Raw genomic sequence first — 5,078 nt, 5'->3', positions numbered from 1 at the left:
TGGCCTCTGGGTTCATGGGTTGGCACTCAACCACTGAGCCACACCTGTCAGGCATAATTGTTCAATTTATTATTATTAACGTCTTACTGTGCCTAATTTAGAAATTAAACTTTATTATAGGTGTGTATGTATAGGGAAAAAACATAGTATATATAAGGTTTGGTACTAATCTGTGGTTTCAGGCATCCACGGGGGTTCTTGGACATCGCCCACAGATAAGGAGGGACTACTCTGTTGTTAAAGACCAATTATTGGGCTTCTTTCTGGAGCCGAGCACATAGGCCAAAACTCTGGGACATCACCTTTGACTCCTACTTCATCTGCCAGAGCCAACCACTCCCCAGTTCTGCAGTTTCTCCCCAGTGCATCTCCTCTTCATCCCTCAATCCCTATCCTTTTCTTGGATTTTTTGCAGCAACTCCTACACAGGTTTCTCTGTCTGTAATGTCTTGTCCTTCAAAGTGGGCCTCTAAAAACAGAAAACTAATTGGGGTGCCAACCCTCTTTACCCTTTTCCTCACTAACGAACCTTCCGTGGCTCCCCGTCATTCTCTGGATAAAGCCCGCACTCCTCATCAAGGCTTCCACCACCCAACCCCTACCTCCACCCTTCCAGCCTCACCTCCTGCCCCTCTCCTCCACGTGTCCTTTGCCCAGGCCACTAGGCTAGTAAAAGTTAAGAGCATAGAAGCAGAGAGACCTGGTTCTCCATTCTGTTCCACCATTTACCTGCTGAAGGGAATATCAATTCCCTTCTCTAAGCCTCAGTTACCACATCTGGAAAATGGGCATAATTATAATACCTACCTCCTAACATCATTGTAGGGATGAAAGGAATACATAAGGTGCTGAGCACAGTACCTGAGACTCTGAACAGTCACTATAGTTCTTATACTTTCCTCTGCCACCAAGGGCATTTCTTACTGTCAGTCTTACTAATTTTTTATTACCCAACTCAAATGTCATCTCTTGGTAGAAATTTTCCTTGATATTCACACTCTGTTCCCCAAGTGAAATCAGCCTCACTCTCTATACTCGCTTGCACTTTGCACCTCTGTAAAGCACTTGTAATGTGCACTCTTTCTCCCATTACCCCAAGAATTCCCTGGGAGTAGGAACAATAGTGTCTTTCTTTCCTTTCCTTTCCTTTCCTTTCCTTTCCTTTCCTTTCCTTTCCTTTCCTTTCCTTTCCTTTCCTTTTCTTTTCTTTTCTTTTCTTTCAGAGAGAGGGAGAGTGTGAGAGAGACACATCAAATGCTTGTCTCCCGCACGTGCCCTGACCAGGGCTGGGGATCAAGCTTGCAACTGAGGTATGTGCTCTTGACAGGAATTGAACCCAGGACCCTGCAGTCCACAGGCCAACGCTGTAGCCACTGAACTGAACCAGCTAGGGCTATAGTGCTCTTCTCAACTCCAGCACAGAGCCTGGCATGCAGCAGGTACTCAATAAATGTTGGTTGAATTGAATGAAGTCACCACTCTTAGTGCCTTTCTTGAGTACCTGCAGGGAGGAGACCCGAGTGATGAGATAGCTGGACTCTGCTGGTACTTGACTGCTCAGGTCCTACTTCAGCTCTGGTTCGGGGCATATTGGTTTGTGTATGAGTGGATGGAGGAAACTCCTGACCTCTGGGCTCTTTCTTTGTGGCAGAGTCTCTTCCATCCTCCAAGGGAGTGAGAAAGAGGGGAGATGGGGTGCGGAGGCCGAGGTGTTGGACAGGGATGAGGTGGGGCTATAGCCAGAGCTGGGGGTGTGGGTGGGAGCTGGCAGACTCCAGCTCCTCTAAGGCCAGGGTTGGGCCTGGCAGGACGTCCTCACAGCCCAAGTCCCCACCTGCAATGCCCTGCCTCATCCCAGCACATGGATTAAGTGACTTTTCAAGTTGTAAAGCTACTTCTTGATTTGCAAGGAAGCAGAATCCAAGCCTGTCCTGTCCGGTTGCTGAGCGGGGAGTGTTTCCTTTTATTCTCCTTTCTGTGTAGGCAACACCTTGCAATCCTGGCGTGCATCAAAGAAGGCAATCCTCAATTTCGCAAACCTAGATTAAGGTCACACTTTCGCCAACTGCTGCTTCAATTGCTGCTCCTGCCACTCCCCTAATTTAAAACCCTTCTCTGTTTGCCTACTCTCCTCAGGATAAAGCCCTACCTTCTAACCCAACCCACGAAGCCCTGGATGGTCTGGCCCTGTATACTTCTTGGACTTTCTCTCACTTCACTCTCCCGCTGCCTTCGCTTCATGTCTTCTGGCCTTTTCTCAGTTCTTCCAACATACCTTGCCCCTTCTTTCCTCTGGGCCTTCACACATACTGTTTTCTCTGTCTTGGCCGCTTCTCACTTTCCCCTGACAATCTTGTTTTATGTTTAGTGCTTTTGATGCCTAAGAAATCCTTGCCTGTCCCAAGGTCATGGAACTATTTCCATATATTTTCTTCTAGTGGCTTTGTGGTGTTAGCTTTCGCACTTAGGTCCACGATTCATGTTGAATCAATTCTTGTGTGGTTCGAGGTAGGGACTGAGACTCATTCCCACTCTGTTACTTCCTACTTCTTCTTTACAATCCTGCTTAGGCCTCACCTCCTTTGAGAAGCCCTCCGTGACTTCTCCTGCACGAGATCCGGTCCTCCTACTCCACAGCCCATAGCACCCTCTATTGTAGCATTTGTTACACTCGTAATTAAATAATTATTTGTGTAATTACTTGTTTGGTATGTCATCTCCTCGAGTGTACTGTTGCTCTGTGAGCTCAATGCTTGTGACTGTCTTTTAAAAAACCTTTCACCGAAATACATCAAAACATATAGCTTGGTGAATTTTTACAGACTGCACACACTATGTAATGGTACCCAGATTCAGACATAGAACATTTTGATGCTGCACATTTCCTATACCTAGAAGCCCCCTCATGTTCCTGCCAGCTATAACTGTCTTTTTCTTTTCTTTTTAACCCTTTTTTAGTACTCAGCACAGGCATTATTAGGCTCTCAAAAAAGAAATCTTTGTGGATGAACGAATTAGTTGGTGATGCTTAATTCTTCTTCAAAGAACTGGACATGGAATCTAATATCTCGGCTCCAGCTCCAGCTCAGTGTGATCTTGAAGAGGTCACTCCTGCTTTCTAGGTCTCTGTTTATGAAATGGAGGTGGATGGAGGCAGGTTGGACCAATAATCTCTTTGGAGCTTTTCCAGATATGGCCTTTGGGGCAAAACTGCCCCCCTGGTTTATGAAAATACGTTGTCAGGGACTCTTTGGGTCTCCTCCCTGGAGACGAGGGCCTGGGAGGGTTAGAAACTTGATGCAGGTCGTATGTCAGAAGCCCGAGCCTTAGAGTCAGAAGGCCTGGGTTTGAGTCTTGGCCTGACCTCTGGGTGACCTTGGGACAATCTCTTCCCTTCCCTGGGCTCCCTGATCTCTTCACCTAAAATGAGGCATAGGTTGACCTCCACACACTAGAAGAACAGTGATGCTGGCCCCGGGCCTCTGAGCATCGTGGTTCAGTTCCTGCAGCAGGGGCAACTCTGGCTCCGGGCTCCTCCCTGCCAGGCACTGTGGGGGGAGAGGGAAGCACAGGATGTGATCACCGCCCTGGGGCAGGGAACTCGAAGTCTGGCTAGAGGGACCCAGTGTTCAGCCAGGAACCAAATGGAAAATGGGCGGATGGTCCAAATGATTCTGTGTGTGGGGCTGAAGGGAGAGCGGCTGGAGTTCCAAATAGGGGCAGGAGACTGGGATTGGGGGGGCGGGTGGGGTGAGACAGACATGGCTTCCTGGGGGAGAAGCCTGTGGAAATTGGCAGGGCAGCCTAGGGCGCTTCCCAGAGAGGGGAGGAGGCAGGAAGGAGGAAATTGGGTCCAGGTGACCACAGAGCAGCAACTTGGCCAGGGAGTCGAAGAGGAGGGGCTGGCGGGAGCTTGGGCAGCCGCCCCACAGCTGGGCTTTAAGGGGGGGGTGGGGGGCCGCCTCTGCTCTGGCCCTGGGAAAGCACCATCTTCTCAGGCCGCAGGCTGGGAAGCAGGGCATGGTTGTGAGCTCAGGCCAGAGGGGCCTCTCTGAGCAGCCCCCGGGGCCCTGCCTGGCTCTGCTGGGCTGCAGAGGACGCGGAGCTGAGTCAAGCTCCAGTCCCCGAAGCTTCCTCCATAGGACCCTCCCTCCGGCTTGGATCACTTTTCGGCCTCTTCCTGGCTTTACAACTAGGGGGCACTCAGAGCCCCTATCCTGTATGCCATTCCTTAGGCAGGTGACTGAGGCAGAGTGGTTGCTAGCCAAATTAAGAAACTGAGTCATAACTATGATAACGGGAAAACACAGCAGAGCTTATAGTTAAGAGCGTAACTGCCAAGGCCCCACTCCCAGATCTGCCATTTATGAGCTGTGTGAGCTTAGGTCAGTCCCTTAACCCTTCTGTGCCTCAGTGTCCTCATCTGTGAAGTGGGATGACAACATTACTTATATCATGGGGTTGTTGTGGGGATTAAATGAGATAATAGAGGTAAAGTATGTGACTGTGGCGCACTGCCACTTCAGAGGCAGTAAAATGAACAAGTTTGGAGTCGCTCCTCTAGTCTGAGCCTCGGTTTCTTCATCTCGAAAATACTGCTAATTCCTGCCTTCAAGGGCATTTGGGACGATTCGTAAGGGCAAGCTGGTACATCGGAGGCCCTTCTCCTCGCCCATCTCTCCCTGGCCCACCATCTGCACGTTCAAGCTCTAGTCACCGTCCCCAGAACAGAGCGGCCCCTTGGCCACCTCTCAGGCCTAGGAATCCACCCTGATCGTGGGGTCTAGACGAGGCAATGGCCCATTCAGGCCCTTGAAGCTACCGGAAGGGACTCTAGGACCGGGGCACCCAGAGGTGGTCTAGCAGGGGCTAGGGGTGTGCTCTCGTGTGCATGGCCTCTTGGTTTATCTGGCTTCTCACTCGGTGAAGAAGAGCCTAACACAGCTGGGCTAGAGTGGGCCCTCTGAAACGCAGGGGCTCCTGCCTCCCTGGTTGCCTGGGCCTAAGGGCCAAGCTAACTAAGAGTCAATGGCAAAGCCCAGCATAGCACAGGGTAAACACTTGGGAGAAAGTAAGAA

The sequence above is a fragment of the Myotis lucifugus genome, unplaced genomic scaffold (genome assembly GCF_000147115.1).
Source record: "Myotis lucifugus unplaced genomic scaffold, Myoluc2.0 scaffold_197, whole genome shotgun sequence".
In the NCBI taxonomy this organism is placed as follows: domain Eukaryota; kingdom Metazoa; phylum Chordata; class Mammalia; order Chiroptera; family Vespertilionidae; genus Myotis; species Myotis lucifugus.
This window is presented reverse-complemented; position numbering follows the sequence as displayed.